We start from the raw sequence: 10,850 nt of genomic DNA on the forward strand, positions 1-10,850 counted from the left end.
CGTCCAAGGATTATAAGCTTCAGGTATTAAAATGCATAATCTCTGGGATCTAATGGACAGTTAATAATATTGTGTTGCGCACTTGAGATTTGCTAAGACAGTAGACCTTCAGTGTTCAAACCACACTCACACACAAAGGTAACTGTGAGGTGATGGATGAGCTAATTAACAGGATTGTGGTAACGATTTCGCAAAGTATGTCAAATCATCACATTGGACACTCTAAATAAATACAATTTTATTTGTCAGTTATACCTCATTAAAGCTGGGGAGGGGAGAGAAAACAAATTGAGGTCCCCAGATACTCTGACCAATGGTCCTTCTGCTGTATGATGCCAGCTTTGAATCTTGCTAGAGAAGGCTCCCCTTCCTGACCCACTGGGGACCCACCTGGGGATCACAGAGGACTCCGTGTGGAGCTGGCTGCTGGGAGCAGGGCTGCGTCTGCCGCATGCTCACAGCATTTAAGGTTGTGAAAGACACCCTTTAAATAAAACCTAATGATCAGTATTCGCTTTTATGGCAAGGTTTATAAACATACACAGTCCTCATAAAGAGCCGCCTTTGCCAACCAAAGCCTGTTAAGTGCCTAGAGATTTTATTTCAGAGTTAACCTGAGTTCCTCACATGTCTCCACTAATGATGCCCCGTGTGACCTTGAGCCTCTCGCTTAAACATCGTGTGCCTTATTTTCTCTGTCTGTAAAAAAGGTGTAATGACACTAGCTGCTGGATTATGTTGGCAACATGCTCAGAGATCCTCAGATCAAAGGTCCTCTGCCCGGGCAAGCAAGATGATGATGGTGCTCGCCATCATTAGTTTGTTGTTATTATTGTTGTTTGAGGAAACAGGGTAGCATTCAGCACCAGGGATGAATGACGAGGCAGCTTAGCGCTACAAAGGCCATTGGTACAGAGACCACCCACTTCATGACACCACGCGATAGCACCTCGCTAGGTTCCCCTTGGGGTAGGAGGCATTTTCCTCCCTCAAAGCAGGACCATGCCCAGAGCATCTCCAAGAGGTAAATATCTATCTTCAGAAAAGGGGGCCAGCGAGCAAGACCCTAACCAGGGAGCCCTGGGACCACAGCCAGGAAGCTTTAGATTTGAGTCCCAGCTCTACCACCTAGAATCTTGTTGCCTTGAGCATGTGTCATAATTTCTCAGGACCCCCATTCCCTGATTATAATATAAGGATATTTTATTAAAGTGATCTTTTGGTCTCCTAGTTCTTATTTTTACAGTTACCTTGAAAAATCACAGCAAGGGACTCTTCCCCGAGAAAATCTTGCCTGACATTCCTCCACGGTGTCATGTCCGGGCCAGTCACGGCTCTTCCAGTAGGCTGTGGTCCCCTCCCCCACACACTCGCGGTAATGTTCTACGTCTGAGATAAGGAAAGGCACCAAACTTATTTTAAAATTTACCAGCAGCTGAAACCGGTTTGGCTCAGTGGATAGAGCATCGGCCTGCGGACTGAAGGGTCCCAGGTTCAATTCCAGCCAAGGGCATGTACCTTGATTGTGGGCACATCCCCAGTAGGGTGTGTGCAAGAGGCAGCTGATCGATGATTCTCTCTCATTGATGTTTCTATCCCTCTCTCTTCCTCTCTGTAAAAAAATCAATAAAATATATAAAATAAAATAAAATAAAATAAATAAAATTTACCAGCAAACTGGAGACTCAAAATTACAAGTCAAAGTCTATGGCCAGTAAACACTTATAGTGGTTTTCAAAGCATGCTCGTGCAGGACCACCCTGTGCCTGTACGTGACCTGTGTGCACGAGGTGCCCCATCTGGGTGGATGAATTTGAAAAGAAACCTCCTGTGGGTGCATGCTGCTCTGTGAACACATGGCTTATAAGCAGATAGTACTCTGTGCAAAGAAAATGCATTCCTCTCCCCAGGTAAGTTCAGCCCCGTGCCAGAGCCCACATCTTGAGGAATGGAACACGGACTGGATTTACAATCTCTATACCAATGTACCGTCTCTGTACCAATGGCCTTTGTAGCACTAAGCTGCCTCATCATACATCCGTTGGCCACCAAGTTTTTGCAGTATGCACACTGCACAGCCATACACAGCAGCTCTGCGTCTGTTAATTCCTGAGGGCTTTATAGAGCCCCCTGTTGAACCTCGGATGTGTGGTGAAAATCATCCCCCATATCTCCCAACCAGGTGATTTTCACTTGCTTTATATGATATTGGTCATCCATAAAAATGTTTGTTTGAACAAAATGGGACTTGTAAAAGTTTGATAACTACTGTGCATATACAACATAGAAATAAATAAAAGGAGCTTTTGTTTGGAGATATGTGGAGGCTCAAATCTGAAAAACATTTTCTTTGGCCATAGTTTAAAGAAATAAGTTGAGTTGCTAAGACTTGTCAAACCAAGAACTCAAAATTCTTATTTTCCTCCCAACCTCTCTCTTTCTCAAATGAGTATACTTTCTACCTGGGATGTTTATTCCAGTTAAATAGAATAATTAATCTAATTACTCTCAAACTAAGTCAAAATTAGTGTTCTTAAATAAGTGTGTGTGTGTGTGTGTGTGTGTGTGTGTGAACACACACCCTGTGTATAGCTACCTCACTATCTGCAAATGTCTTGGTCCCATGCTGGCCTTTGGCTCCAAAAGTAACTCCTCTCAGCTGGTCCTTACCTGTGTCCCATGTAAGCAAATTTTCTGAGATTCAACCTTGTCTTCTTCAGATGCCTGGAATCACGACCCACGTTCCAGCCTCTGTCATGAGGTCCACATACACTTGGTCAGGGGCACGTGTAGGCCTCTCAGCTCTCATTTCTCATTTCTCTCTCTTCTATACTTTTTTCTTCCTCTCCTTCTCTCCTTTCTCTTCTCCTCTGTACACCAACTTGATGCCAAAGGGACATTCAGATGCCTAATCCTCAAGACTCTTAGGCCTGGGGAAAATTGGAATTCTGTCCTTACACTCTTTTCTCCCCAGTAGACCTACTATTTCTACTTTATGGAAGCCTGTCTCTGATAAATAGAGAACTTACCTGTTTCTTAATGGCTCTCCAGACTACAAACTGGGGTGCTTGTCACAGGTCCTGTTGACTTCCAGCAGATTCTATCATGCCCCCCCTGCCAAGACTCATCTTGCAAGATGGAGGGAGACATGAGATAGAGCCATTCAGACTCATGCCTTACCCAGGCACACCACCTCCACCTTTCTTCTTCCCTGAGGACCAGAGGTTAGTAGTGAGGGAAGGAAATGGCTGATCACTTCTGCTTCTCAAATCTTCCCTCCGAACCCTCAGCACTTGAACTTAAAACTGTGCCACATCAGTGTGGAAGTTCCATCATGCCTGGAATGGAAAAGGTCCTCATGATGTGAGCAAGTGGAAAGTGGAGGGTGTCATAACCCATACGTTAATTTGTCACATGTCATCCTGCCACAAACTAGCACTAGTGGACAGAGAGAAGGAGAGGGCAGCTTGAAGGGGGGATGGCCTCTGGGAATGAGGAAACTCTGGAGCAGAGTGAGAGCCAAGCAAGGACACTAGGACTAGAAGCAGGCTCTGTAAAAATATGTATCAAAAATTCCTTTTTTTTTTTTTTAATGTGCAATCCCTACAGCCCAGCAGGTTCATTTCTAGGGGGTTATCTCAAGATAACCATATAATTATCTACAAAGATGTTCCATGCAGAGTTGTTTACAATGGGAAGAACTTGGAAACAATCAACCATAGGGAACAGGTATGCAAGCAACTATGCTTGCAATGGAATGTTATGTAACCATTTTAAAAGTTATGATCTAAACTATACTTTTTGGAATGGATAGATATAAAAATACCTAGCTATGTGAAAATCAGGTTACTAAGCAAAAAGTTTAACATAATTACATTTTTATTATATATACATAAGGTATATAAACATTAGCAATAGTCATTCTGGTCTGAGATGCTTTCTGTTTTACTCATCTGTGTTTTCTAACTTCTCCACAAAGAACAAGAATTTATTTCGGTTGGAATGTGAAAGAGACAAACATCAAAATGTTTGAGGCCAGCATCAAAACGACAGAAACAGAAGCATCTAACAAGAATTTTCAAGAAGATATCACACAAATGTTTCAACGTGTAATGGTGAACATGTTGGAAACAAGTAAAAAACAAAGTTACATCAAAGAAATAGAACGTCTCAGCAAACAAATAGGTGATATAAAAGAGAACCAAATGGAATTATAGAACTGAAAAATATAATAACTGGAATCTTAGTAAAACAAACTGAACGGATGGACTCCACAGTGGGATGGAGGAAACAAAGAAAAGAATCAATTGACTTGAAGAAAGAATGATAGAAATAACTCTGTGCAAACAACACACTGAAATGAAAGGGAAAAAAAAAGAAAAAAAAAAGAAAAAAAAAAAACCAAAACAGCAGAGCCTCTGGGGCCTGTCAAACAAAAGATTTAACATCAATGGCACCAGACTGCCAGGAGAGGAGAAAGAAGGCAGGCTTGGAAAAGCATTCAATTAAATAATAGCTGAAAACTTCCCAAATTTGGCAAAAGACTTCAACCTCAGACTCAAGAAGCTTAGCAGCAAGCCCAAAGCAGAATAAGACCAAAGAAATCCTCTACAAACCTATAGGATATTGAGTATTGAGACATTGAGTAGTTCAAATCTCCTGGAGGGTCAGAGTCAGGCATGGAAGCTCTGTCCCAGGAGGAACAAGAGTATGACGCAAGCTCGCCACAGGGAGAGATGCAGAGGCACCTCTGCAGAGATGCCCCTGCCACCCCCGTGATTGTGCCACACACTGACTCTGCCAGGACCCCCACCCCTGCTTCCCCTGACAATAGCTCCTTTGCAGTGTCACCTTGCTCCTATTACCCTTTCAAGATCAAAGTCTGCTTTGGGGGTGTCTCAGGGAAGGAACCTAAGACATGACGCCCCATCAGCTACAAGAGGGGTCTAAGAAAGCTGGCATGGAGGTCCTCCACTGGGGCATCAAGGCTCAAAATGCAGAAACAAACCTAAGGATATACGCAAAAAAAAATATGGATGCCACAAACAAGGAATGCCTACTACAGAATGAATGGCCCCCTAGAGGCCTGCACCAGTGCTGTCCCCCATCCTCCGCCTCTGGCCCAAGGCCTGGGCTCCGAAGCATCTCCTGGAGAGCTCGGCTGCTTTCCCAGCTTCCCCCACATGCCAGCCCAGACCCTAGCTCACTCCTCACCCAGGAGAACTCTTGGGTGGAATAAGTTACCAGTTAAAATGAACTCATTGCAAGCTTCACAGTATCTCACCCTCCGATCTTGCTTGAGTGAATTCTTATCTTCAGGTCGGGGTTGTTTTTCACTAGAAGTGAATCAAACTCGGGCACAGGACCAGCTATCTGTCAGGAGGAGCAAGTAGGGGTGGAACAGGCGAGTGCACACACACACACACACTCACACATGACAGGGCTGTTCTTGCCGGCCTGCGAAAGACAAGCGACTTGTTTATACTCTGCCCCAAACGCACCGTACACGGTCCCCCTGGTCCCAGGTTTAAGAAATCACAGGCACACCACGTGGGCAGGCAGATAATAGCAGCTAGAATAATAGCTCTCCGTGTCATCCAAACTGCCCAAGTGCTCGCTCATCCATGAGAAACTCAGGACTTCTGGCGGAAGGGGAAGACGGGTGAGGGGACAGGTGGAAAGTTGCATGGCTGGTGGCTAAGAGCTTTGGTGTCAGGCTGACCTGGGCTCAACTCCTCAAATCCTGCCCACTTCTCACTGTGTGCCTTGAAGCAAATTAATCTCTCCACATTCAGTTTGCTCAACTGTAAAAAAAACAGGATCAACAAGGCCTTTCCCTCCAAAATCTTAAGAGGATTAAAAGGAGATGTCAAGTTGTTTGGCACATAGTACGCTCTCAATAAATCACTGCTGCTCGTAACGTGATTAAGGCAGAGTTGTCGTTTTTTCTAAAGGAGAGAATGTAAAGGGCAATGAAGACTGCTTCTGTTTTTTTTCACCCCCTTGAAAGTGAGGGGACTGAATGAAATCCCTTTAAGGAAAAAGCCATCTCTCTTCCCAGCAATGTAAATCCCAGTGAGAAGTTGTGGCCATGGCCTACCACCAAGCCCTGGAGTGGGATGCTGTGCCCACTGTAGCCACATTCCCCAGGGCCAGAGCTGGGCTGGTGGTTCTGGTTGACCCAGTCACCCAACCATAGGATTTGGGTCCAGCTCTGGATCCAAGGTTTGGGGACCCGGAGGTAGCCCACAGAGGAGGGTGTGGCCTGAGAACAAGGTGAGAAAGCACAGGAGCCTCACCTCCTACAAGGGGAGCTCCCCTCGTTAGAGAAGGGGAGAAGGGCCTGGTAGGCTTGCCATCCCAGCTGAGTAAGCAGGTCAGGGCCAAGTAAAACAGGAAGCAAGTCCACGGAAACCTACAGACTGAAAGGAGCAAGAGCCCTCTCAAGTACATTGGGCAATGCCACACCTCGGGAACAACTGTTCCCTCAAAAGGAAGTGAAAAAATGAGTCCCAGTGATCGATTCCCCCATGGAACACTTCTGTGGCAGCTGCCAATCAGAAGCCAGGTCAGGAGACACAAAGACCCCAACTTCTGCTTCCAGCAAATTCTGCCAAGTGGCTCCCAGGATTGACCTCATGGTTCAAATCCCAGCTCCACAGTGGCAAGCGGTGTGACCTGAGGCAAGTTTCAGGGCTGATCTGTGCCAGTTTCCCATTGGCAAAAACAGGGAGGGTGAAAATCCCAACCATACAGGAGTGCTGTGAGGACCAATGAGATAAGGTCTATTGAGTTCTTGCAACAGTGTCCAGAACATACTGAGCATGTAGAACACAATGTTCAATGTTAGTCATAATTATTTGATTATCTATATATATAAGAGCCTAGGCAACCATTCGACCAGTAGCTATGACCCACACGAACCACCAAGGGTCAGATACTCAACACACAGGCATGGAAACATGGAACAGACTGATGAATCTCGAGAGAAAGGGGGAGGGAGAAGGGCAGGAAGAGATCTTTGGTTAAAGATCTTATATGCATACTAGAGGCCTGGTGCACAGATTTGTGCACCAGTGGGGTCCCTTAACCTGGCCTGTGGGGATCAGGCTGAAACCGGCAGTCTAACATTCCCTGATGGGTCCCAGATTGCAAGAGGGCACAGGCCAGGCCAAGGGACCCCACCAGTGCATAAACCCATGCACCAGGTCTCTAGGTATTAATATTAGTATCTGTGCTGCTCTCCTCCCAATGTGGCTGTCAAGAAAACAGCCTAGGAAACCACCCTTTCTGACTGTTGCAAAGCCTAGGAAATTGGAAGGGGATCCATAAAGAAGTGAGTGACCCAGCTGGTGTGTCTTGGTGGTTGAGCATCAACCCATGAACCAAGAGTTCACTGGTTCAATTCCCGGTCAGGGCACATGTCCAGGTTGCAGGCTCAATCCCCAGTAGGGAGCATGCAGTCAATATTTCCTTCTCATCAATGTTTCCATCTCTATCCCTCTCCCTTCCTCTCTCTCTCTTAAAAAAAAAAAAAAAATATATATATATATATATATATATATATATATATATATATATTTTAATTGATTTTTTACAGAGAAGAAGAGAGAGGGATAGAGAGTTAGAAACACTGATGAGAGAGAATCATCAATCAGCTGCCTTTTGCACACCCCCCACTGAGGATGTGCCCGCTGCCAAGGCACATGCCCTTGACCGGAATCGAACCTGGGACCTTTCAGTGTGCAAGCCAACGCTCTATCCACTGGGCCAAACTGGTTTTGGCAAAAAAATATTTTTTTTAAAAAAGAAGGGAGTAAACTGAAAACACATAGGTGATCTCAGTTCTCAGAGTCCATTCAGTAAGGCCAAGCAAAAAGGTAGCTCCTTCTTAGGCCAAGCAGACGGTGGTTCCAAGTCCAGCTTAAACACTCTGTGACTTTGTGCATGTTGCTTAACTTCTCTGATCTTCTGAGTCCTCAAAACAGGGATAAAATCCCACAACGCCACCTTTGCCAATTTATTCCTGTGGATGAAATGACGCAGAGATGCACAGGAAGGAAGTTTTGCGTGGTGCCTAGCACCTGGTTGATCCCAGCAAACATGGGTTTCTCTTCCCCTGTTCTCAGTAGGAAACTCCTCAGCTTCCGGCTTAAATATCACGGCTACCAATACAACCTCAGAGGTAATAAGAGAAGTCCTCCCCATGCGCCCTGCCATCGTTCCTTCCTCCCGTCTGAATTCTACCCGACCTCTGGTAACACAGTAATAGCTAACCCACTATTGACCTCCTGTGTGGGAGGCCCGAGTTCAAAGTCCAGCTCCTTTGATGACTGGGTAACATCAGACACACACACACACACACACACACACACATTTCTCTGGGCTTCAGTATCCTCATGTATACACGAGGGATAACAATCTACAATAGCTAGTTTGCTGATTTGGTTCAAGTATTAATTATATAGAAAGGGGCCTTGAGTTAGCATCTGCCACATAAGTGTGGCTGCCCCACATTCTGCATTCATCGTGCCATCTAATCCTCACAATAACCCACCACGTTCCCAATGTCCAGCCTGAAACGAAGGCTCAGAGAGGTTATTCCACTAAACCAAAGCCACACAGGAGCTATTGCCGGCTTACACGGTGGTGGCCGGACGTAGGTGTGTGGTGAGCCACGTGGAGAAAGGGCTTGGCTGCCCTTTGTGGAGAGCCAGTCCAGGGGATCCCCAATGTGGGCTCGGAGCCCCATCAGCAGCCCTCTCCCTGCCAGCAGCAAAGCCACCCCTGGCTCTTGGGGAGCCACACACATGCCATGGTGCCCCCATTGCCCCGGGCGTCAGTGCCCACGGTTCATTTTCAGAAGCCGGGTGCCTGCCAGTTTCACAGGGAGATTGCTGGCAGACCCACGGTCTCTGTTACTAGAGACTGGCTTGCCGGTGAAAGAGGCCCATTGTGCGTCCTCTCAATGAAGAATACCCCATTTAGAGAAAGAATTCAACTGGTTTTTCACGGAGAAAGAAAGACAGCCCAGGTGGGGGGAAAAATGAGAACAATGCAGATCTTTCACTTGATTTTTTTTATTTAACATCAAAGCTGGGTGACCAACGGGGTGAAGGGCCACCCGGCACAGAGGGAGCTGGCTGAGGCCACACAGGTGTGAGCACAAGAAGAGGGAACTCCGGCCCGGGAGTCCGGACAGGATGCAAGGCCCAGGCCCAGCCCTGCCCTGGCCATCTCGGACACCATAAGCCCTGCCCTGGCGCTGACTCAAGCGGCTGGATTGGCTCAGGGCTCTGCCCCTGGGGGTTGGTGGAAGTACCTCCACGCCCTGGACGGTCTCACCGGAGCCAGTTCTGAGATGTGGCGGCTGCTCAGGGAAATCACCTGGAGCGCTTTCTGAGTCCCAGTGTCAGGGGATCGGATTGCACTGGTGTGGGGCACGGCTTGGGCATTGGGAATTTCTCAGAGCTCCCTGGGTGAGGTGAAGGTGCAGCTAAGACTGAGAACCAGTGAGCCCCCCAGGGCAGAAACTGGCCCACAGCTGCATCCAGACCGAGCACAGAGCCAGCCGGACACAGAACACACGGGGACCCGTCAGTGTCTGCGGGATGAATGGGCGTTCGGGAGAAGCTGGCAGCTGCAGCTCTGCTGACGGCAGCTTTGCGTTACCACTCTCTCATCTATTGGGATTTGGCACGAGGTTTCTTTCCTTTCTCTTCTTTTTATTTTAAGATCGTCCGCCTTCAACGCTTCTTTGAAAACGCCACTGGACCATAAAATTTCTGTGATTCTTTCCAGCTCCAAGGCCGTAAATCCCTTTGTGCCCTTTGAGAGCGATCATATTTTGGGCATAAATTATCAGGGTGGACATGTCCCGGGAAGGGCCCCTCTGCAGGCTGCTCTGCACCCCACCTGCTCCAGCCAAGCAAGCCCCTTGGTTCCCTGCAGCCCGCGCCCCCCCCCCCCCCCCGCCCCCGGCCTCTGGCGCTGCCTCCTACCTCACCCTGCCCCCGCCTGTCGACGCTCCCCGGGGTTCCAATCTGTTCACTTGTCACTTAGGCTCATTTCCTGAGTGGACGAAACCACGCCCAAAGTTTCTGTGTGCGTTAGGATTGGTTGGTAGGTGACCCTAAATCAGTGTCTCTAGCTTGCCCTCGCCTTCCGGACTCCAGGTGCAGCGTCCCAGTGCCTAATGGGCATCTCCACCTCCACCTCCACCTCCCCGAGGCACCTCAAATTCAGCTGCCCCAGAAGTGAACTCGCTCCCTTCCCCACCCAGCCCTGCTCCTCCTCCTGGCGTCCCTGTGTTGATGGACGGCATCCCATCCACCCAGTTGCCAAACCAGGAAACTGGAATCTTCTTCCACCGCTCCCTCCCGCTTGCCTCACACCCTTCCCCAGGAGGTTACCCTCTAAAGCAGCCGCTGGCTTCATCCCTGTCTTCCCTTCTAACGTCTGGATCCTGCACAGCACGCATCTATGTAAAAGCCAGATGGAAGGAGATGGCCAGGGCTAACGTTCTGGGGGCCCACACCTCCAGCCATGCCCCATTCTCAGCTCCAGTGGCTCCCTGTCGCCTTCCTCCCACCTTTCCATCCTGAGCACAGGGGCTGGCCTGAGGCCCTACCTAGTAATAACAGGCTTGTGGCTCTTCTGTCTCTCCTCTGTGCTAGGTCCCCAGCACAGGCCCAGCAATCGTCATTCCTGTCCTTCCCATCCTTCCCTGTTCATCCGACTGAAATGTCCTCTCCCCTCTACCTGGCAAGCACTCAGAGCTCGGGTGGCATTGGCTTTTAAATGCCTCCCCGCTTCAGGGCGCATTTGATCAAGGGGCTCCTTACATAGTA

Source organism: Pipistrellus hanaki, assembly GCF_964339955.1.
Source record: "Pipistrellus hanaki genome assembly, chromosome: 9".
In the NCBI taxonomy this organism is placed as follows: Eukaryota; Metazoa; Chordata; class Mammalia; order Chiroptera; family Vespertilionidae; genus Pipistrellus; species Pipistrellus hanaki.